Source organism: Sturnira hondurensis, unplaced genomic scaffold, assembly GCF_014824575.4.
Source record: "Sturnira hondurensis isolate 20B ecotype Veracruz unplaced genomic scaffold, ASM1482457v3 Scaffold0008710, whole genome shotgun sequence".
Taxonomy (NCBI): domain Eukaryota; kingdom Metazoa; phylum Chordata; class Mammalia; order Chiroptera; family Phyllostomidae; genus Sturnira; species Sturnira hondurensis.
This window is the reverse complement of record NW_028081341.1, coordinates 817,248-842,740: the sequence shown is the minus strand read 5'-3', so window position 1 is coordinate 842,740 and position 25,493 is coordinate 817,248. Positions and strand designations below refer to the sequence as shown.

The 25,493-nt window shown below is 35.8% G+C and overlaps 1 pseudogene; it reads right to left on the bottom strand.

Moving 5' to 3' along the window:
* The window catches only part of LOC118993310 (BRISC and BRCA1-A complex member 1-like), a 29,590-nt pseudogene extending 25,443 nt beyond the window's left edge, over positions 1–4,147 (bottom strand).
* Positions 4,148–25,493: the final 21,346 nt, after the last annotated feature.

The following is a 25,493-nucleotide window of genomic DNA, read 5'->3' as shown; positions in this document are numbered from 1 at the left end:
TTATTCTTACTATTTTTGAATATTTTACTTTTTTGTGATTGCTAATTAACTTTATACATTTTTAATTATTGAATTATGCCTGTTAGATAAAGATGGGCACGTTAAGGAAAAGAAACTACTATTGGTTAGTGTTCTAGAAGGAAGCAGATAACATTCAAAATGGGGTAATAAAAATGNGATTATAAAATATAGCTATGAAAATTTCAGCTTAGATTTTCAAGCAGTAAAAACTATTCCACTTTTTGAGGGGAGGACTGGTTTATACTAGTTTATTAGACTGAAATAAGACAGCACAAAATTGAGAGATTCTTAGTAAAGACTCAGAAGGAGAAAATGATAGTTATGGGCCCTGTGGCTTAGATTGGGTAATTTTTTAAAAAATGTAGTTATTCTTACTATTTTTGAATATTTTACTTTTTTGTGATTGCTAATTAACTTTATACATTTTTAATTATTGAATTATGCCTTTTAGATAAAGATGGGTATGTTAAGGAAAAGAAACTACTATTGGTTAGTGTTCTAGAAGGAAGCAGATAACATTCAAAATGGGGTAATAAAAATGAACAGATTTTTTTACAGTGGTGTAGAGAAAGAACACCAAGGGTAACTGATGAGTTATGGTGATGTACCTAGTGACTAGCAAATGGAAAGACTGAATCATCACTCCTTGGACTAAAGGGGCGAGGAGAGAAATAGTGACTGAAAGCCTATGAGAGCAGTAACTATAGGAAAGGCGCCTCTGTCAAAATGTGTCTTTTTTCCTTCTCAACTGTAGTTGACATATAATATTACATCAGTTTCAGGTGTACGAAAGAGTGATTAAACACTTCTACAACTTCCATTCCTGTTTTTCACTCATCTTCCCAACCTTCCTCCCATCCTGCAACCATCAAAATGATCTCTGTATCTATGCATCCATCCACGGACAAATGGGGAAAGAAGATATGCTACCTACATACAAGGGAATCTGAGTCAACCACAAAAAAGAATAAAATGTCATTTGCAACAAAATGGATAGACCTAGAGGGTATTGGGCTAAGCAAAATAAGTTAGAAAAAGAAAGACAAAATACCATATGATTTCATTTACATATGGATTTCAAAATATGTCCTTTGATTAGAGGAACACAGTGTCTGCTGACTCTCAGCCAGGAGGGAGCCTGGAGAATGAACACTTCCTACTTCTCTCCTCTCACCTCCTTTGTCTCTTATAGTCGACTCAATTCGAAGTACAGAGTAAGGGAGCCAGAATGATGTGATGTAAAGAGATCATCTTGGATGCAGCCTAAAGTAGAACAAGCTGGAAAAGTATAAGGAATTGCCCTGGGGGGCAAATCTAAAATATAAAACACAAAATTCATGTTTGAAAGAGAAAGGACTCTACAGTTCTGATGACTTTGGCTAAAGTGAAAGTTTCTGCATGAGAATATATGTTAGCATGGAGCTTCTTACTGATATTTGTAGTAAGACAAAGCATGAAGAACCGAATTAATTTTTGAATTCAGTTCAGCCTGAGTTTTGAGCTCCACATTGAAGAGAGCTATACCTTTTCATAGGTAATTGTTATTTTACAAAAAAATAAACCAAATAGAAGTAGAAATAAAAAGTAGTGGTCACCATGGTTTGATGCTATGTTAAGTAACAGTTGGACAGTAGCAACAGTCTCAAACATAACATTTCCAAGATCATTGCCAGCAGATTTAGGCCAGGTAGCATTTGGAGAAATCTGCATTAGAAGTAAATGATTGAAAAGGAACATAAAAACAAAAAAATCTCCAGGAAAGAAATTAGAAAATTATTTTAAGAATCGAAGATGAAGGAGCAAGATACTGAAAACAAAGATAGCAATACCTGGTTAGAATGAAGTACAAATAAAGTACCAAGGTAAAGAATCAACTATTTCTGTTAATTGCTATTATTTCTATCTCTGTTTCAAAAAATCCGTGCTATTTTGGGTTGTGTGTCTGTATGTGCATGCACACTTGTGTGTAACTATCATCTAAAACACGGGATGGCTCCTGCCACCAGGTGAAAACAAGCCATTAGTTTGTATCATTTAAGTAAAAGTTTCATCTTTGTATGAACTAATGTAATGTGAAAATATCAAGCACATATAAAAATTTGACACCCTCATTTTGTAATTGAAACATTCTGTATCTTATTGATAAGAAATAATGGGTGTGATAAACCAGAAAATTTCCAGTTTTAGTTGCTAGGGATGTTAAAAAAATGTCCATCTCTATCCTGAAAGCTACAGAGGCCAATATGAAATAAGAGCCCAATGGGCGGTACAGAAAATATAATGACTGCTTTTGGAATTCAGAAAAAGGAGGGGAGATGAGAGTAAACAGAAGAAACTGGGGAAGGAGTTAGAGAGTTAGAGATCATGACCCAGATATTAAGTTGTGTGAAGGTTTGAATTGCAATGGTGTGGGTATCTAGGAGTTCAGGGCATTGTGGGAGAATGCTCTAAATATAGCAGTCTTAAGGGAACTAAAGCACGGAGGATTTTCAGTAGTGGAAGATTATGCCAAAAGCGCCTGTTTAGGAAGGGTTGTTTGCAGCAGGAAGATGGGGGGTTATAGGTTGTTGCTAGGTCTATCCTTGAACCCAAGCTTTTTCAGGCTATTGCAACTTCCTCTTAGTTGGGTATAAGAAGGCCAATTCTAGGACGCTGGGGAAAGGAGTAAGTCCATTAATGCACATGCAAGTAATTAGGACAGTGTTTAGCATCTCAACAAGCCAACATTAGTTATGTGACTTCCTTTCTTTGAGACTGAGGTTAGGTGAATAGAGCAGATGATTAGAAAGGAGGTAAAAGAGAAGTTCCAGATTCAGGTAAGGGATATGGGCAGGAAAATTTTTGTGAAGATACTAATGGGTGGATTACTGCTCCGACTAGGAGTTGCTAAACTCCATGGACAGGAAAACGATGATTGATTTCATTACTGGTAAAGGCACCGAGTTTAATGAAGAAACTGAATATGAGTTGAACTTGCCTACCTCCTGCCAACTTTCACATATAGAGTGGGGCAAAAGTAGGTTTATGTTTTTTTTAAGATGGAAAGTAATACGATAANTAAGTCCATTAATGCACATGCAAGTAATTAGGACAGTGTTTAGCATCTCAACAAGCCAACATTAGTTATGTGACTTCCTTTCTTTGAGACTGAGGTTAGGTGAATAGAGCAGATGATTAGAAAGGAGGTAAAAGAGAAGTTCCAGATTCGGGTAAGGGATATGGGCAGGAAAATTTTTGTGAAGATACTAATGGGTGGATTACTGCCCCTACTAGGAGTTGCTAAACTCCATGGACAGGAAAACGATGATTGATTTCATTACTGGTAAAGGCACCGAGTTTAATGAAGAAACTGAATATGAGTTGAACTTTGCCTACCTCCTGCCAACTTTCACATATAGAGTGGGGCAAAAGTAGGTTTATGTTTTTTTTAAGATGGAAAGTAATACGATAATAAATAATAATAATAATACAGTAATAAACTCTGTGTTTTGTGTACTCACAACTGTAACCCTATTTTAACCCACCCCTATATATCCCTTAGAAGTCTAGCTTTCTTAGCTTAGTCTCTGAAAAGCTTCCATAGAAGAATCTGGAAGCCGAGGATTGGAATTTTACTTAGCATTTGGCACATCAATGTCACAATCCAGGATTTCTTTCATCGCTTTGTGGCGTTTGCTGGTGATAGTTTGATTTACGTGTAAACCAGAAGGAAGAGTCTACTGTGACTGTTTCATCCCAACCGTTGGCTGTCCCAGCTAAAAGAAAAAAGGATAAAACATAGAGGCATTGGCAACAAAAATCATATGAAACTATACAAAATGAGGGGAGTCGATTGGATAAGATGGGAAAAGACCCAGATCAGGGCATGGGTCTTCTGCTACCTATCACATAGGAACAACCATCATGAATTGACTGAAGCATGCTAGTGGAATCATTGAACTGAGTACCTATCCTCAGAAATGCAATGTTGTTTTCGTTGTTGCTGTTTTGTTGTTGTTGTATTTTCCACTAATGGCTGCAGCTGTATAAGTGAACAGCTTGTATAGTGCTTGCTGGTAAATTCTGCCAGATTATCAACTTTGGTTTTTCCTTTTCTGCCCTCACGAGCTTTTCGTTGCTCTTTCATTTTCATTTCTTGGCCTAAAGTCCATCTAAGGAAGAAGACTCTTTTAGCACCCTGTCCAACCATCTGACAGTCTATTCTTTTCTGCTCTTCTTTACTCTCCCGTCCATTCTTCTTTATTCTGTAACCACTCTGACTTCTTCTGACTGTGAGCAGATCATCTGTCCACCTGGAATAGACCTACGTTCCATTGATCATCACACAGCTGTCAGTTAGCCCCCAGGAATACGTCTAAATGAACTCTCTCTTTCATTCGTTTTCTAAAAATTGTTCTGATCTTTTTGTTTTCATTCATGTTTTGGCCAGTCACTAAGACGCTTTCTGAATTTTATTATCTAGGTGTTCTCTGAAGGAAAAGATTGTTTGTTTCCAGTATTGTTAAATCAAGTTAATTATTCTTTCCTTAAGATATTAATCTTAGGCAGATTACTTTGAACATTTAACATCCGTGTTTGTTGGCTTATTCTCATGTTGATATTAAATTCTTATTACAACCCTCATATGTAAAATGGAAAATATATATATATATAATGATTAAAACATGAAATTTCTCTATATTAGAGTGCTAGTTGATTTAAATGCCTTATCTTTTTTTAAAACAATTTTTGCTTAAAAATTATAATTTATTTTATGTAAAAAGTAATGAGAAAATAGTCAAAGACACATGCTCTTGGAAGGAACGGTTGTGGAATCTTATTCTGGATCAGACATTGTCCAAGTAATTTAACACGCATTTATTTCTGTAAAATGGGTGTGATAATGCTGACTCTTTGTGTGTTGCAATATTTAATTAATGATTATGAGTTTTGCATAATGTGTGTCTGTGTATTAATAGGTTAATAATGTGCATTCTCAATACACTTTATTAAAGTACATTGGGAGCTAATTAAAAGGAATGTAATTTGTGCTTTTGGGAGGAAAAGTGTTATCTAAGTGTAAATTAGGGAGGGAAGTGGCAGTTAAATCTATACAACGTATCTATTACCACACATTGGAGGCTTAACTCTAATTACAGATTGGACATGTGAGCAAACAGCATCTGGGAGACTTCCACTCGTTTCAGAAGGCCCTTCTTCGCATCTCTACAAGAAGGCTATTCATCTAATAACGAGGATTATTAATAAGCCACTTTCTGCTCAGAACAAAAGGTTAGAAGGAAAAGACCTCTGTCAAAGTCAGCATATTGACAGTATTTACTGTTCTCTTTTGAAGACAAAGTCCCCCCAACAAGCTTCCTGAGAAAGGAGTGTATTGTTCAGTCCTTTAGGCACAGGAAAACATTTCTGTGGCTTGATAACTCTGCCCAGGGAGGGCATTTACACCTGGTGGAAGGGGAAAATTCTGTACACAGATTTGTGCCTGGCTTCAAACCTTTTACAATCTGAATAACCCCCGGGGTTAAATAGCTGGTAGACATCTGTAGGCAGAAGTAAGAGAAATGAGATCATCAAGGAACAGGATCGTGCTTCCAACATGTGGTGAAATGAGTGTCTCTTCACCATCTGTTATTTGTGTGTGTATTTTATTATGTAAATGTTCGTACACACTGCATTCTAAACAAAGGAACATTACTTCCACTTTGTTGGTGCTGCCAAGCTTGCGTATGTGTCCTGGAAAAAAGAAAGTGGCAGACAGAAAATTCAGGGTTCATCTAGCCACTTGTGTCCCCACTCCCTTTCACCAAGAGGGTGAGAGACTTTAAGGAGGTTTGATTCCTTTTCTACATCCTGTTAACAAATACAAAGCTTGACTGTGAACGGAAAACAATGCCTTAAATACTACAGTTAGGGTCTAAAGCTTCTTTTGCTGGCATCCACGGGAAAAAGATACTGCAAGCTAGGATGCCCTGGGATGGTTCCAATGTACACCAGTGATAAATCCAAGCTGGGAAACAAATTTGGACAGAGAAAACAGGCTCTGTTCAATTTTCTCTCATCTGCTTAATTCCTGGCACATACCTCTGGGTCATGGGAAGGTTCTGGTGGACTGCTGTCATTGTCTCCCCCAAACAAGAGGGGTGTGTGTGGGTGTGCATGTTTCGTTGGAATGAAAGTGAGGAGATTTGGGTGACACATATTCTGGTTTAAATTTTCATAAAATTACCAATTTAAATTGAAATGTAATTATCCTAACTGGCATCTTTTTGGCAGCCACTTAAAAAAAAAATCCCCTGGCTTTACTGTACCAAGCAAAAGCCCAGAGGAGTCCTGACACTGGCCTTTAATCAAAAGCTGAAAAGACACAAAAGCTTTCAGATAATCTATGCCAAGCTATCTTGGACAGCACGGAATTGCCTGGAGCACCCTTCTGGTGGCATTTAAAACACCTGGTGCCCTTAGAAAAAAAGTACATCTGTGTCTGCAGTTTCTCCTTCTGTAATTCCCTTAAATCTCTCTATCTCAACCCATTCTCCTTTCTTTAAAAGTGGGGACATGTCAGTGACAGTAAAATAAAGCAGTTTTATTTACCAGGAGAATGATACTTGTCATTGGCTATGCCTGGAGGTGACAGACTCAGGTGCCCATCTGCACAAACACTTCCTCACTGTTTATTTCATGTGGTTTAATATAATTAAACTATCATTGTGCTCATTGATTCAGCTCAAATTTTAATTTGATAATTGGGGAAAAGGTGTGCATTTGAAATGGAGGCAATTAATTGACACTTTAAATGCACTTGAACAGAAATAATATAAGTTACACCGTACTTAGTGGTGACTTATACTGCTGTGTTGATGCAGATTCTTTAATTTAGCTCCTATCATTAATGGGAAGAGGTAAATAATGTTATGCAGCCTAAATCCTCTCTGTACTGGTTGTCTAATTCTGCAATTTGGAAATATTTTCATGGGCACAAACAATCCTATTCATTTCATAGTCATAGGCTTTTCTAAAATAAAGACATTTTAACTTTGAACTACAATCTAATCATTTATAACTAGTCTTACATATATGCAACATAATTAGGCAGATTATCACATAATTTTGTCACCAGACAGCCTGATTCTCATTCTAACAAACATCTTGCTCAAAGAAATAATAAGAATAACAAAGACACATTTCTCAACTTATACTGCCCATCTTTCCCAGGATTTGAAAAAAAGGAAAAAAGTAGCTAGTTCTTAGTTATTTAGTTTTTCTCCAAAACCACTTTTACTTAAATTTGTTGCAAGACAACTTATATATTTTGGTGAACTTACTGAAACTTAAGAAGGAATCATATTTATTGGTAAAGCAATTTGTTGGTGCTAATTATCTTCCATCTGGAAACAAATATGTTTTCATATTTGTTAAGAATTTAAGAACAAAACTAGTTTGCTTCAGCAACCTACAAAATCTTCATCATTTTAACTGGAGCCTCTTTCCTTCACAAAGCCTGAAATAAATATATTTTTCATTGAAACTGGAGCAAATTCGATTCTGAAAAATGTTAATGACCACAAATTATACCTGTAATAAATATTGTCACTTACTAAACATTATTAGTTGTTTCTATATATGACCTGAGAAAACTTGTCCTTAAAATAGTGGACTAGAGCAACCACTCCACCTTTTATATGAAGGCTTATGCTCTTTCTTCTATCTATTATTCAATATTTTTAATATTCTGTGTAACCATGGGTGAACCTAAGAAAGTTTTGGCAGGTCATTTCGGTTAAGCAACCACACTCTTTTTATTAAAGCTGGAAACCTCATTAAAATAGGCTCTGTGAAGATTTTCTAAACTTCAGCTTCAAATTAAGGTTGGCAATAATGCTCCCAAAGTGTTTTTATATAAATGTGGTTCTTTTGGCCCTTTCAAGTTTTTGAAAGTAAGAAATGTTACTAAAGCAGAAAAAGGCAAGAAACAGAGAAAACAAACGAAGGAAGGAATGTAAAATGCACACACCTCACACACATGCTCCTAATGCATAAGCATAGAATGAACCAAAACCCAGTTGATTTCTCTTATCTTTTGTTTCCGTTATCGACTTTCAGACCAAATTCCCCCCCAAAACATCTTTGCTACACCAGCTTATATAATGGTTACAAAGAAGGAAAAAACATAATCATGAACATAATCTTTGAGCATACGTAAAAAGAGTCTTTGGTTATGGAGCAGCATTGAGGTGTCCCGAGAGATCAGAAGAATTTTGAAGCTGGAAGAGAACCGGTAGATCAACTGATCTGATAGCGTGATCACGGCAAAAGAGACGGTGGGCCAGAGATTAAGGACTGTGCACACTCAACAACTAGTGAGTGGTGGGACCAAGATTACTAAACAAATCTTCAGACTCTCACCTAAATGCTACTTCTCTATGGAATTGCTTGTACTTTTATATTTCTGGTGGAAATAGCAATTTGACACAATTTAACATCGAAATTGATAAATCCATTTAGGATTAGGACATGTTTTAATTGATTTCTCTCTCTTTTTTTTTTCAGGAAAGCCAAATTTCACACATCTAAGTCTCTATTGTGTAGAATGTTCTCATTTTTATCAACTTCTTAAACATAACATGGATACACTGCTGTTAGTAGTCTTTAAAATTTAAATTCATCAATAATCCTTTTTCTTAATCTATGTTGTGAATTAATTCACAGAAAGATCTTTCTCTTTTTCCCCCAGAATTTCCCCCCCAGTGTTGAGAACATTTTTGAGAGCTTATTAATCACATAGAAATATTCTTTAGGTGGGTATTAAAAATGAATATCATGCCAAGTGATTGACATATTCTCTTGATGCTTATTTAAATGGCAAAGACCACCCCTCATGAAGGAAACCTAAAGTTCCTCAGTTTGATTTCAGTTAAGCTCAACAGAATTAGTATCTAGGTCTGGTCTGAGTTATAGGGGGAAAAAGAAAGAAAACATATATGATAGAGTTAGTCATCTCAAATTAGCTGAGCAATCCATAAACTTACATAAAACCGGCCACAGTATTCAACAAAAATACAAGATAGAAATAAAAGTCCTTAAATGCATTTGTACTGGTCCCAACAGGCATTAAATAAATTATATTTTCTTATTTGCAGAATAATTGAATATTTTTCAATTTTAAAGATTTTCAGACTGATTAAAAGAAACTGTATGAGAAATGCAGTTTGGGGTTCTGCTAAATAAATACTTTTTCTGGGACCAGAAAACAATGACTTTATGTGAAGACCAACAACCTACAGTTGTAACTGTTATAGGAATGAAAAACTAAGAGTTGGGTCCCTTAAATTGTATGGGGACAATTAAAGAAGATATGTTGGGGCTGTGAAGGAGTACATTTGTAAATGAGCCAGGAGTAGATAAAAATGACTGGATGTAAATGCAGTGCCTAGAACAAGGCACAAGGGTGCTGAACAATGAACAACACACAAATCCCTTGATAGCTGCGATAGTTGCATGTTATTCACCCCTTTACATGCATGTACCGTGTTTCTCAGTTTGGGGGAATATTTGAAGTGGAATTTTTATACAAATGGAACACATGGCAATTTGTCAGAGAAATTTAACCTTATTTACCAAATTATTTCCTCAACTTAGGGGAAAAAAGATAAAACTGATGCATTTAGGACATTGCAATCTTAATGTTCACTGTTAAAAATAACACAAAGGTAAGTTGAGACAACTCATTGTGACCACTAAACTTAACTGGCATTTCCCTAACTTTGAAAACGTTGACATTTAAACAGCAGCTTCTACTTAGTTACACTCCCTGCTCCTCTCTCTGCGTATTAACGTTGGCCTGCTGTTTTATAGTCTTTCCAAGTGTGTAGGAAATTTGGCCGAGTTGAGAGTTTCGTGTTAATATATTCTTGGAAATTTTGTCTTCAGCAGTTCTCTGTGCTTTCAGCAAGTGGCTCAAAAGGATAGAGGTTTTCTAGGTTTGACGAGGTCATGCCTAATAACACCATCAGCTGCAACAAAAATCATGTAGCAGCATGTCATACTAGGAATGGCCCCGGGTGTCACCTTGCCATCTTCCCCCCAGTCTTATATATTAGTTTCAGTGTAATGAAATCAGGAAAAAGATCTCTGAGTACTGAAGCTACTCACGGCACTTTCGGAAGCCTTAATAATTGCATCGGCAGCTCAGAGGCCTTAACAAACCAAGAGATGCCCTGTGCACCCGGGATAGCCAGCGACACTGGTCAAAGACTCTGGAAAGCATCACCCAAAGCGTGGTGAAGCTCCCCTAATCAAGTGTCTGTCTGTCCGCTTCCCAGCATTTCTGTTGTTATCAGAGTAAGTCCACACAGAGCCTCAAGGATGGTTTATCAGAATGAATGCAAGGGTAGCACGACTCTGCAGGCTTCGCCCTATCAGTGTTCAATATCCAGTTCAGAGCCAATGTGACTGTCCACAACACTGCAAGCAATGAGAGTCATCGATGCCTCATAGTCCTCCTAAGATCCAGCTAGGGCATTTTCCAGACGGGCAAGGTCAGCCCTTGCTGACAAATCAGCCTTCCCTTACGGCTTATTTTCCAGCTCAAGCCCAGCTACTAAAGAGCGTCGGGCTGCTTGGACACTCACTTTTGTTTTCTGGGACGGGGGGTGGGGGTGGGCGAAGAATATTGCTTTGGCCATTTCACTAGAGGAAAGGCACCCAAAGTTGCCACTTGAGTTAAAGGTATGAAAAGTAGAAACTGATCTGCTGTTTAAATTTTATCCCCAGAAAATTTAGATTTAGTATGTTGTGGACTGAGAGGCAGAGTACTTAAGAAAGAGTATTTTGAGATGAAACCTATTGTTTTACGTGTTAGTAAGGGTAAGGATGGGTTTTCTGTGGCTAATAGCACTCCTCTGAATCACTGCCTTATTTATTGTGGAGGAATGTTGCAGATATCATATTTCATCAGCAATGATGGCTTGAATATGTTCTGTGAATAATTACAGTATCTTTTCATCTCCCTTTTGTTATAGGAAACCTTTATAGTAAAGCCTTTTAAATATGCAGCAGGAGTGTGTAATTCAAGTATCAAGTCTAATGAGAAATTGTTTTGGCAAGTTCAGAACCCTCTCAGAATTCATGGGTTTGGAGTTACATATCTAATTGGAACCTTTTAATGTTGGAATACATTACTCTTAGGAAAACAGGGTAAAACTTTTAAAGATGGGGGGTTTGAAACTTTTAAGAAATACCCAGCAGGATTCTGTGACATTAAAATTATGTTTATTTAAAAACAGAAACTCCCGTGTTCTGGAATCTTGACATAAGGAGAGTGAAATGGGAATTATATGCACATCTACAAGAATTACAAGGCTTTGAAAAATTGCTTGTGCAAAAGCTTTGTGAGCTATTGTTGAGCCAAAGAATGAAAAAACACCTTGAGGGTGTCAGAGAGGTAATGAGGGATTCAGTTAAACATGTTGCCATTTGCTAGAAATTTTCTCTCAAGAATATGGGCCAGCTGTGTTAAGACATAGTTTAGGTTTTCCCTCTCCTATTCTTAACTTAAATCATCCTGAGGTTATTTACTGCTACGTTGGGAGAAGAGCCATTTCCTCTTTTCTAAAAATGCTTTCTAGTTCTCACTTTTGAACCTTCATCTGCACACAAGGTGGGCACACTGGCCTCCTAGCTGGTCAAATAGAAGGAAGTAGAAAATCTATTCTGCTTTGTCACCTTCTAGCCTCGGTAGGTTCAGTGCAGAAAACTGCCATATGGTTTAACCTTAGTGAAAACATTATGTGTGTTGAGTAGAAAGAATCTTTCCTAACATGAAGCTTAGGAAGAAGTTGTTAGTGCGAAGCACTGTAATGGTGAGAAAAAAATTGCCCTGGCAGTATCCTCCAGGTCGGGTATTTGTAAAACAAGGCCTCAGACATGGAAAGGATTATGGAGAGAGTCTGGGGTGAGTGGCTCCCTGGTTATATGAACATATACTGGATACCCATTCTGGAGATTCGTGTTTTAATTTTAATAAAGGTTAATCTGTCATTTGTTCGAAGTGATCCAGGCATTTGTGTTCTTTTGACTGTGTTTACCTCTCTCGGGGATACAAAGACTTTATTCCCTTTCATGAGAAGTTTTTTAGTTTTTGATTTTGGGGTCTAGAGATACTTATTTTTGTTAAGTATTGTGTATAGTAAGTTAGGTAAGAACCAATGTTCACTTTTTTCCCCATATAAATATCCAGTTGTAACATTGTTTTGGGAAAAATGTTTCTTTTCATCACTGAGAAGCCTTTGTATATTTTTTAGAAAATCATTCGGCCGATTATGTTCGGATCTGCTTCTGAAATCTATTTTTTCTATTTATTTTTCGATATATATTTTTCTGTAATACTCCACTCTCTCAATGACTGTTTATTTATAGCAAGTCATTAATCAAGACATTTAAATTCACCATTTTTCTTCTTTTAAAAAATGCATTAGTGTATTCCCTTTTATTAGCATTTCCACAAAAATTTTAGATTTATCATGTCGACTTCTGAAATATCATGCTGAAATTTTGATTGGGATTGTATTGAAATTATGAATTTGGAATAAATATTTCTTATACATACCTCACTGCGTACTATTACTAAAATCATCATGTTAACGTTAGTAAAATACTATTAACATTGGTATAATGCTGACTTTATTCAAGTTTCATCAGTTGCTCTACAAACACCCTTTTTCTGGACCACAATGCCATCTGAGGTCATACATTGCAGTTAGTTCTAATGTTTCCTTAGGCTCTCCTATTCTGGAAGAAGTAAGTCTTTCTTTGTCACTCATGTTCTAACACATCGGGAGAGTCTTGGCCAGTTATTTTGTTCCTATCTCTCAATTTTGGTTTGTCTGGTGTTTCCTTATGTTTAAATTTAGGTTTTCCACTTTTAGAAGGAAAACCATAGAAGAGATGCTATACCCTTCTCAGTGTATTAGTGGTCACGGTGTCTCATTACAGGAGTTATCAATTCTATCACTTGGTTAAGATGGCATGTTCTATTTTGCCCAATATAAAGTTATTCTTCCTTTTTTCTTAGAAATTAATAAGTCAGTTGTGGGTGATATGTTTCTTCAGATTGGATGCTTTCTATTAATATGTTTTCAAACTTACTGACCCGTTAATCTCTATATCTCTTAAGCTTATCCAGTGGATTATTTTTTACTTCAGGCATTAAAATTTTTGGTTCTAAAATATCCAGTTTTTAATATTTTCATACCGTATGTTATCACTTATCACAAGTGTAATTTTCTTTATGTCACTGAGCATAAAGACTGAGTATTGTCTAAAGATTGAGTATTGTCTAAAGATTCCAACATCTGGTAACCTTGAGGTTGACATTTGTTTATAGTCTTTTCCCTTGAGACTGGGTCACACTTCCCTGCCTATTTATATGTGAATAATATTGGACTGTATCCTGGATGACCTGAATATTAGGTTGTGGGGAATCTGGATTTTGTTATATTGCTCCAAAAAGTGTGGATGCTTTAGCTTAGCAGGCAATTAACTTAGACGCAGAGTGCAAAGGAGCATGTCTGCAGTGGACGGCTGCTGAGATCTCAGATCAGGTCTTGAAACCCTCTCGGTGAGCTGCTTTGCATTTTTCCCATTTAATATGTGGTTTAGTGGTCAGCCAGACACTTGGCCTGAGTTCAGCTGCAGAATTTGGAATTTTTCTCTGGGTTTCTCCTGTCTATTCTCTCATTCTGTGGTAACACCAGTTGCCCTGTGCCTTTTGCCTTATTTCCTTTAGCTGGTGAGTCAGTGGGCTTCTTATCAGCTTTTGAATCATTCTTATGCCACAGCCACTGTGACTGAGGCTGCCCTCAGGAAAGACTGCCAAGAAAATGAGGAATTCAGTCTGTTCGATTATTTTCCTCAGGTTTGGCACTGCTCCAAAATCTGCCTGTTGTACGTCAGTCTTCAGAAGTGGAGCTTTGGGCAGTTATTTATAATTTTATCAATTTATTGGTATTTCTAGGAGGATTGCTTTGTATGATGATCATTGTCTAATTACAATGAAGACTTAAGAAATTAGTTTTAAGCTGGTTTTTGAATGGTGAAAAGGTGTTGTTCTAAGAATTATAGTGAATACGAAGAATAAAGGACTTGAGAAAGAGAATTGTAGACAAAACTTTACTTGTATAACATAGTGCACTCCTTTGGGGATCTCTCCACTCGTAGTGAACCACTTAAGTGCTCACACTTCAGACCCTGTTGTATCCATAACATAGGCACAGAGCAGCCATATTCATAGAGCGGCTTGTTGAGTCCCTGGCCAGAGGTAGCTGAGAAGTGATTGGACACCCCACCTGGTCTGGGCACAAGTTACAAATTAGGATCAAGGGAGTTCACCTCTCCAATATGGCTTGAATTCTGCTATGTACTGCACAATTGTGTTCTGTCTTTATGCTATCATGTGAGTTGAATTAAAAGAAGAATAAAAACAGTACACTGAAAAACAGGTAAAGTTGTTGCACAGAAATAAGCAGAATCAAAAAAGTGGCGAGAGAGTGGTCCCAGTGTCCAATCATCTAATGCTCCTTCCTATCCCACTGGACACCTGGCTGCATTATTTTCCTTAACTATGATTAGCATTCTCGTATCCTAATGATGAATCTTTTTTTCTTAAGCTGATTTTTGTAATTTGCAACTTTAAGGATTCTGACAAGTTCAAACACTTTTCATGTTACAAGCATCAGAAGAAGGCTTATGTTACTCTAGTGATGGGTATACAGAAAACTGTGTGCCAGGGGGTGTTGTAGTAGCAGGATATGGGCTAAAACTTTTTGGTGTTTAAAATGAGATAATATTCAAATTATTATGTTAAAACTGCCATATACATTTTAGGCACAGATCCTAACTGTTAATTTGAATGTATCAGAAAGAAATAGATACAAATTTTTTTAATAATGTTCCCCTTTAATTAAGTACATGCTAAAAAAGATGATATTCTTAGAGTTTTAAACTTTGTAAATGCAACATTTGTGTCCTGTCCTGGTGTTCACTCCCCACCTCTGTGTCAAATCATTACCATAATTAAGTTTTGGCTTAATCAGTTTTATTTCTGTACATAATAAAAAAAGGCAATTTTTCTAGATGTTCTATTTTTCCAATTATATAACCACTAAGAAGTCGATTGCTTAACAAAAGTTAAAGCAATGTGATTTGGACATAAATTACTCTGTAACAGAAGGACATAATGAGCCAGATGAAAAATCAGATCCTGTCTCCCAACCCCCCAAATAAATAAATAAATCTCAGCAAAAGCAAACCTTGGGATTCTTTGGATTTGTCAAACATTTCACGGATCTTCCAAAACATTTTGGCAGGATAATTCCCTAAAGTGATTCATTATCCATCAATTCATATTTCAATGTCACTTAATATTTGTTGAATATTCACAACGGGCTAGCATCGCACAGCTGCTGAGAACATGCTTCTCTGTCTCTCAGCCTCACGCTGCATGTTTTTTTCAAAGATAAAAACATTACATATATTTTAAAATTTGCTGAGAGGATAGGAGAAAACCAGTCTAAAAACAAATCAGTACATACAACCTTAAATAATTAATCATTGTTTTTTAAAGCACAAAAAATGTACCCTGTAGTACTATTTCTACATATTAAATATTCCTATATTTTATTTACGTGTAAACTTATGTATATATTTAGAAATATAATTTTAGTTTTGATATTACTTTTATGTTTCTGTGTATACTTTAATTCTACTATTACTTCTATAAAAATTTGTTTTACTACAATGTAATTTTTATCCACAACCTAATTTTTAAATCTTTATTTAGAAACCTGGTATTTCAATTTGTTAATAAATACTGAAATATCCTCTTACCTGCTTCTTATTTGCACTTGTTTTCTAACTTGAAAACTCTTACATAGAGACTTCTATATACATTTTTGGTTTTCATAAGAAGAATCTTTTAACTTCCATTTGCTCCATAAACCGATAAGCTTCACTCCCTCACCTCATTCAAGTATCTGCTCAGAGAAGACTTCTCATATCACACCATCAATTCTTTCCACACTCTTGGTTCTTGGATTTTGCTTTACTTCTCTTCCTTGATATATGGATTATTTTGAACTTTATTATCTCTTTCCACTCACTATAATATCAAACCCATAAAACAAGATTTTATTTTTATTCTTTCCTGTATCTCTATGCCTCCATAAATTAGAACAGCGTGGAGCACCTGTAGGTGCTTCACGGATATTGTTGAATTCATGAATGAATTCTGTAAGAAAAGGTGTCATTTTCCTCTTTATTCAAATCTTAATTTCAAGACAGAATTCAATTTGCAAGTCAGCCTAGTCTTCCACCCTCTCATTTTTTCTTCCTTTTAGAGGAAGATTTGAATTTTAGATTTATTCCTTTTGCCCAATCTTCCCTTTATCCTGATTTTACAAGGGCAAGCAGTGTCCATTTTTTCTGAGAACTTTTCTTGGCTATTTTCTTTCTGTGTGTGTGTGTGTGAAAACCCTCATTAATAATTTTTTTCTTTATACTTACTTCTTTCACCAAGATGTTTTATAAGAAATGCACATGTTAAGTGTTGAGAGTATAAGAAATACATTGAATTCTCTTGCAAAAATACTTAGATATGTGCTGATTTTAGTGTAGTTTCTCTATATTTTGATAAATTCTAAAATGCTACAATTGCCGCCCTGGATGGTGTAGCTCAGTGGATTGAGCGCGGGCCTGCGAACCACAAGATCATGGTTGATTCCCAGTCGAGGCACATGCCTGGGTTGCAGGCCAGTTCCCGGTTCCCGGCGGGGGATGGATGAGAGGTGGCCATACATTGATATTTCTCTCTCTCTCTCTCCTTCCCTTCCCCTCTAAGATAAATAAATATAATCTTTAGAAAAAATAAAATAAAATGCTACAATTGTGATAAAATATAAAAAAAACCAAAGGTCTTTTTAAATGCTCACAAAAATTATCTTTTGATATAAATATATGTTAATGTTCTGTATGTTCACTGCCCTAACAGATAATAAGGGATATAATAATATTATTAGTTATAAATGTTGTTATTAACTATCATTTTTTCCATAATAAAAGTAGAGACTCACAAAAAGCATGAAATGCAAAAGAAGGCTAAGATGTTGGCTTAGGAAAAAACAATTAATTTTGTTTACTGCAGTGATTTTATGAGATGTAACTGATTTAGTACGGCTCCAGAACATCCCATTCACTCTTTTTTCATACTCTGGAATAATGGACTGCTACGTCCACTCAAAACAAGAGGAAATTGTGCTGTGGCACCTGGTTGCTTTCCTTTTGTTCCTTTCTAATACAATATTATGTATTTCAGTACAAAGTTTCCTTAAAATGCTGTGTTTGCCAGTGTGCTTTACATTGACTAGTGTATTTTTAAATTAACAGAAAAAGAAAACACTAATGATGAGCATTATAACTCTTCAGTAATAGTCCAAGCAGTTGCCTGACTTTCTCTTTTGTTTTTGCTTAGAATTTCTTTTTATGTTTTGAAAAAGAGAAAGTGTGGGATCAAATAAGCTTTTGATTGAAGTTGGGTGTGTTTTGTGTAGGTAAAGATATAAATTATACTTGTTGAGTATTCAGAAAATAGATTCTCATTCTTTTTTTTCAAAGGAATAGTGAAAGATTATGGTAATGATATCAACAAATTTTGGGTTTTCCGAGAACAGAGTACTACATCCCAACAGCCTTTTTTCTGCAATGGAAACAAGTTAAAGATGGCAGTTTTACTGTTATTTACATAGGCAAATGGCTATTTTTTCTATTAATTTATTGACCTGAAAAATCTATATAATAAGTGATCATTTGACCACTGATAAATATTGATGATTTATACTCTTGTACATCTTATGAGTACCCATGTCTCAGCACCTTCTGTGTTGAATTGCATTTATTAATTTACGGGTTTCCCTCTCCCTAGACCACAAAATCTTAGCGAGTGAAGTTTATGTTCACATAGCTTTTTATACCAACTGCCAAAACAGAACCTACGTTATGGAGACACCCTGTTCACTGAAACCACGTGCTGGATGAGGCTTATATGATTCCTCCCAGGTACCTAACTAAGTGGGTGCAGCTAAATGAAGTTGTTCCCCAGAAATTTAACTAACCTTTAAGTTTTTCCAAGATATTTGCAAGCATAGCCAACTGTTTATATCTCTGAAATAATGTTTCCAAAATAATCTAGATATTTTCTATCCAAAGTACTATGAATGCAAAATAAGAAAATAACTTAGGAATTAATTTTCTCTTCATTTGCATGATGTAGTAGTAGAAAGAGCATTGGGCTGGCAACTTAAAATCTCTTCTCTACTTTCACTTCTGCTAGTCTGCTCTGTGTGCACTCAGTAAATTCTCAAGACTCGGTCATTAGAGATTGGAAAATAAGGAGGAATGTTTATGTTGTTTCTATGGTTCTGTTCAATGTTAATATCTCGGATTCAAATTTCATAAATATGCCATAAACTGTTGCATTTGAACCTTCACTACTTCATTACAACAGATTAGAATTCATGTCCCACTATCTTTCTGATAAAATAACCTATAATAACCTTAGAAATCACTGTCTTCTATAGATAATAATAATAATGATATAATTACCTCAGTTTGTATCTCATTTTGTTCCTTTAAATCATAGTCAGTTGGCTTTGCAAAATCCGACAGGGTGATTTTACCTGTGATTGTGATCAAAGTCTAAAAAAGAAATGCTTAGCATTAATGATATTAAGAGTTACTATGCATTGAGTGACTAAGTAACAAGGACTGTGAGGCGACTTTTGTATTTTTACCCTCACAATAACCAATTTGAAGTAGGTATTAGCATTCCTATTGCTCCAATTATACTCATATAGTTGGAAGCCAAGGCTCAAAGAAGTACAATACATTTCTAGATTTCCAAGTTTGTACATCCAAAAAGTGCTGAAGCAGGAGTTAAATCTAGCTTTTGTTTTTCTTTTGTCAAACTAAAAAGAAAAAAAATCTTAGTCTTAAATCTAAAAACATGTGTGTCATCTGGGCAGCTGGAAAGCCTGGAATAAGCAATGAATTTACCAAAGCGTCACATAAATCACAACAGAAAAAGTCATTCAAATTTAATGTATTTATTTAGATTTGCATTCTTTTATTTTTTGGAGTCATTCAATTTTTAAACTGTGAAAACAAGAAGCCTCTAAAAAAGTGTATTTTGACAGAGTCGAAATGTTTTTCCAGGTTTTATTGTCATATTATTACAGTCACCAAAATATCACCACATAATACCATTCATATTTTCACCTTCAGTTCTTTAGAGATGATTGTGTCTGCGGTTTCATGTCCACCTTTGTCCAAGGCATACCTCTTATGAGGTATGCCTTTCACAGCCTGTCATGTCAGAAGTATATTTGAGGTAGTATCAATCACCTTGATAAAAATAGTTATGTATTTATGTAAATATATATAGGAACATAAAAATTTTTAAAGATAAAGATATCAAAGTCCAATCTTCTTTTCTTTCTACTTTTTCTCTAATTATTTTTAAGCCACAATTCAAATAAATAATTTCAAATAGTATTTCCATGTTATATTTCAAATAATTACTTTGTTTTAATAATATGACTTGTTTCCACCCTATAAAGAATGGTTGTCTAAAATTGTTTTTCAAAATATTTCCTAAAAAGCTTGAAAAGTGCTTGTGTTTAGTTTTGTTATATAACAATTCATTAATACTACAGCAGTGAGTATTAGCACACTAATATTTTGATGACTTTGCATAAATTGCAGTATGGGGGAGAGATGGCCGATGTTCTAGAGAGACAAGAGTGTATAAAAGAATTCTGAAGGATTAGATATAGTAGGTGAGAAAAAGAGAAAATTTAAAGGTGAATATTGGTTTTCTCATCTGTGCAGGACAGTGTCAGTTCAGAGAGTAAAGATATGAAAGAGGATCAGATTGAGGGCAGGGAAGAGAGAAATTATGAATATAAAATATTATTATATTTTTTCTTATACTTGATTTTTTACAATTTGATTATTCTGATATAATACACAACATAAAATATCCTGTTTTAATCATTTTTAGGTGCCTGCTTCAGTGGTATTGAACATATTCATAACATTGTACAATCATCACCACTATCTATATCTGTAACTCTTTTCATCTTGCAAAAGTGAAACTTGATACCCACTAAACAATAACTTCACTTTTGTCTTTCTCCTTATCCACTGGCAACCACCATTTATTTTCTGTCTGTATGATTTTGGCTACTTCAAGTACCTCAAGTAAGTGGAATCATACAATATTTGTCTTTTCACGACTGGCTAATTTCACTTAGAGTAATGTCCTCAAAGTTCACTGATGATGTAGCATTTGTCAAAAATTTAGTCCATTATAAGGCTGGCTAATATTCCATTGTATATATGTACTACATTTTGTTTATCCATTCATCCAGCGATGGACACTTGGAATGTTTCCATTTTAGCGGTTATGAATAATGCTACTATGAGCCTGGCTGTATGAATATTTTATTGAGACCTTGGTTTTAATTCCTTTGGGTATAAACTGAGAATTGGGATTGCTGAACTATGTGGTAGTTCTTTAACTTGTTGACAAATCACCACACTGTTTCTTCCATACTGGCTGCACCATTATACATTCTCATCAACAGCGAACAAGGGTTCCAATTTCACTACATCCTCACCAACACTTATTTTCTGCTTTTTCAAATAGTAGCCAATAAATGAGTGTGACGTGGTATCTTATTGTAGTTTTCATCTGTATTCTCTAATGATTAATGATGTTGAGCATCTTTTTATGTGCTTATCGACCATCTGTGCATCTTCTTTGGAGTGACATCTATTCAAGTCCTTGCTCATTTTTGAATTTTTTAAATATAATTTTTATTTAATTCTTGTTCAAGTACAGGTTTCTGTCTTATATTCCCAACCCTGCCCGCCCCCCACCCCATTCATTTTTGAATTTTTTAAAATTGTTGTTGGCTTGCAGAAGTTCTTCGTATTTTCTGGGTGTTAATACCTAATCAGATATATAATTTGTAAAAACCTTGCTATATGAGCTACCTAAATAGAGATATTGAAGAGATGATGTATATGTGGTTCTTGAACTAGAGATGAAATTTGCATCTTCAGTATATAGATAGTAATGGAAACATTGAGTATGGATAAAAGGGCATAGGAAAGTTTTGACCAGCAAGTAAAGGCCTCCACAGATGGATTGTCTCTCTAATATTGTACTTTCAATTAAAACAGACATCACTGAACTTTCAGGAGTGGGAAAATAATTAAAGTGAAGATTTTAAATAAAAGTTACAAATAAAGGTCTTTGCTGCATATAAACTGCATTTTAAAATGCAGTATTTTGAAGTGACTTTACCATCTTATATTTTCTCTCAAGAACACAAGTTCTGATGCATTCTTACTCCTCTATTCATTCACACACACATACCATCAGTGGTCTATCAGTGCAATAAAGTTACATCAGAGAAATATATTACCACACAGGATCAGTGATTTTCCCAAGTAATTCTGTCAGCAAAAAATAAAGCACACTTTATTTTTTAGATTCAGTTGCTAAATAAACCGTAAGCATTGTGAATTACTGCAAGGCATTGTAAATGATGAACAGAGAGGCTAAAATTTTGGCCGACTAGTTATCATTATGACGTCATCAGGAGGTCTAGTCTAGTTTGCCTTAAGAAGTACCTAACTCACTGATTAAGTCAATTATGCTATTATCAATTACACATACAATTGGAAAACATGCAGACATCTTAATGAGACAGATGTTAATCTACTGGCATAGAAATATACTCATGGTACAACGTCTTAGATTAGGTTCGGGGGAAACACTCTGAGAAGAGGCAAGTACAGAATGTTTGTTTACTGGGGTGTGAAGAAGTGGGAAGGGCAGGATTAAGAGAGGGAAAATATGACTTTTAATGTTGTTATAACTGAGGACTCAACTGGTATTATAGGAAGCTTTGACTTGGTGTAGTTCTTGAAAGTTATACCAAAATGTGGCAGAGTGGGGAGAAGGGATTGTATCTCCACATCATTCAGTCATTGGTCAGGGTTTTTCTCTACCCCTTAACGTGTGGCAGCCAATATTCTCCTTCTGTTTCTATGAGTTTGATGTTTTTAGATTTCATATATAAATATCTTGCATGTGTATTTGTCTTCATCTGTCTGTATTAGTTTGGGAGTTCCCTGGAAACAAACTGAGATAGGAAATTCTATTCAGCACTCTGATTGGTGGGTAGTCTCGGGATTTACATCTGCACGTGTAAAATGAGTAGGGAAAATTGGAATGGGCAAAGGGAGAAGCTGCCTCGCAGCCTACAGAATGCTCTGGATATGGTATGGGCTTTAAGTGTTGTTCCAAGTGAGGCTAGAGAGGCTGAGCAATTATGTCCCCACATCGGCCAGTCTTTGGCTGTGGATGTCACCCTGGAATGTGAGCATAACTTCGTGCCTGGCAGTCCCTAGTAACCAAGGGCAACTAGCAGTAAGAGGCATGGTTATGCATCATCAGAAGTGCCTTGAATAGGGGATCATCAGAGTACTACCCCTCCACTGCCTGTGAGGATGAAGACAATTATGATGACGTTGGTGATGATTATCACAATAAGAGCTAACGCAGCAATTTGCTGTGCCAACACTATTTTAAGATTTTATAATATGGCTTTTCATTTAATCCTATTAACAACTTTATGAGGTAGAGTTGTAGTTACTACACCTCCACTGTTATTTATATTTCCTGACGAAGAGACGGAGGCCTAGAGAATGCCAGTAACAATTAAAGTCCCACAGGTATTAATCATTGGAGCTGGCACCTGACCCCACGAAGTGGGACAACACTGAAAGAAAAAAAATAAATTTACATAAAGGTGCAAAATATGAACCTATTCATGCCAAAAGCATATGTGTATGTATAGATAAAAATACAGTTATGTTAGTAACTATAATATATGTGAAATATAAACATTGTAAATATATATATATGTGTGTTATTGAAATGCCACTTCACAAAAGTGGTTGCTATGAGAGATTAGGACTTGGGGGGAGCTAGAGTCGGGTTTATTTTTTGCATATTCATCTTTGAACTTTTAAAATAATTACTCTATTTTTTTCTTTGTAGAGTCCGTCTAAACAAAATCATCCAATTCCCCCAAACTGAGAGTCTGTCTGCCACTCGGCTACTGGTGCAACCTCTCTCACTTAGTGAACCCACAGCAAAGACAGACGTTAGTCTCCCCAGAGTTTTATATTTTGATTATAACCTTTACTTTTTCATTTTATCAGATGTTCTTCTTTCAACTCCAAGTTTTCTACCTGTGGGGATTGTGTTTATTTATGAGTTCCTGTATTGACTGGGCTGATTCGCAGTTCCTCGGTTTCGTTTTTCCATCTGAGCTGATCTGTGCATGGATATAGGTCATGTGGATTTCACTTCTGCAGCAGTGAGATCAGTTGCGATGTTGTCATGAGATCTTCTCTGTGGAATTTGCCTGTATTTTCAATGAGTGCACCTGCCCACAGTGAGGGGTGCGAGGTGTCTTTGCAGGGGCTTTGGGGTTATTACCCATGACTCTGCAGGGAGAGAAAGGCTAAGGGGAGTAGTCAAAGGAATGGAAGCACACGTGGCATTTTTCGGTGGTGGGGGGTTGGCAGAGGATGTGAAATCCATTTACGCACTCAAATGCCCATGTAACCAGAAAACTTTAAGTTTACTACTCACCTATTTGACCTTGCTGACACCTTATTATTACACCTTTCCATCTTTAAAAGTTACGGGTATTTGTTTTCTATGACCTCATTTCCTCCTCTCTTTTTTGTTAAGTTGTTGATCCCTATTCTCTGTGTTTTACACTAAGCTCATTAATTTCCTGAGGAAAGTGACAATCTATTGTTCTAACTATATCAGGAAAGGAAGTGGCAACACAAAACAGAGCTGGAAGGAGAGGAGAAGGGGATATGAGAGGACATGATCTACTTTAAAGGCAGAAAAATATCTGAAACCTTTTAATTTAATTTAACATACGTCATTGGGTCTTCAAGTCTTGTAACAATAATTAATCACTTCTTGTAAAAAAAGACAGTAAATTATTGGTGTAGGAATCTATTTAAGTAATTATCTAGTCTATTTGATAGATGAAAATGGATGTAGAAATATTAACCAAATATCTCCTGGCCACGCAATCCTCCAAGGAAGGATTGCACGCAGTCCTTACAATCACGCAATCCTTATGACCGTGAAACATCTCATGACCATACAATCCCACAAGGAGGGAACTTAATACTTATCCACACATGAAATAGGATTGAAGGCTGGACTAGCAGACGCTGAGGTCTGGCTCTCAATGCGACCTTCGGTGTCTAGGATACTAAGGCCACTGAGGCAGAATGAGTCCACTCTCCTGGGAGATCTATGGCCCAGAAAACTCGAAATTTATTCTCAGAGCCAGATTTGTGTGTTTACCCACAATCGTTCTGAAAATTTCTGTTGACAATGACACTAGGTATGACACTAGGTATCATTTTTCCAGATATAGTCCGAGTATACAAGAAAGCATACTATTCTACACAAAATCTTTCCAACTCTCTAATGGAAAATACCTTTTTATATTAGGGGATCCTTTTATACCTTCAGGAATGGGAGAGATAGGAAAAAGAGAGAGAGAAAGAGAGAAATGCCTTTAACACTTTGTTTATGGACAGTTCATCCTCAGAATGTCCCCTTTGAAAAAGCTATGTGAAAATCATCCAAGGGGCTTTTCAACCACAAAAAGTTTGCTCATAGGGGAGCTCTAGTCTCTTCAGGCAATGTTGCTCAATCCTAGTTGTATATTAGATTCATTCAGAGAGTTCTAAAATAACACCTATGGCCCCACCCCAGACAAATTAAATACAACTCTTTAGGGATGAGACCTGGACACCAGTATTGAATAACAAAGAAATTCTTATGTACAACCAGAGGCGAGAATTTGAGAACCTCTTCCTGGAGGAACATGTGTCTAATCCTCCCTTTGTCTCCCCCAAGGAAAATCCCAGCCATTTAAAGTCATCACTACTAATCGAAGACAATTAGGTACAAAACCTGAGAACCATCACTTTCACTGTGTCTTTAAGGATTGGGCAAGAGCTTTATTTAGAGTTAACACAGTGATAACCAGGACATGGAATGAAAAACATAATTTACCTCATTATCACTATTATTGCAAAAGCAAACTTAATGAATCATTATTTCTCCCACATTTTTCTGTAATAGAATAAGTATTTTTCAATTTAATTTTAATATCTAGATTCATTGTTTGTGACAACGTGATTATCTTTACAATTAAGTGATAATTTTAGTTTCTTGAGGTTATGATATTACCACCAAAGTTTTAGAATTACAATGAATTTAAAGCATAAACAGAAACATAGAA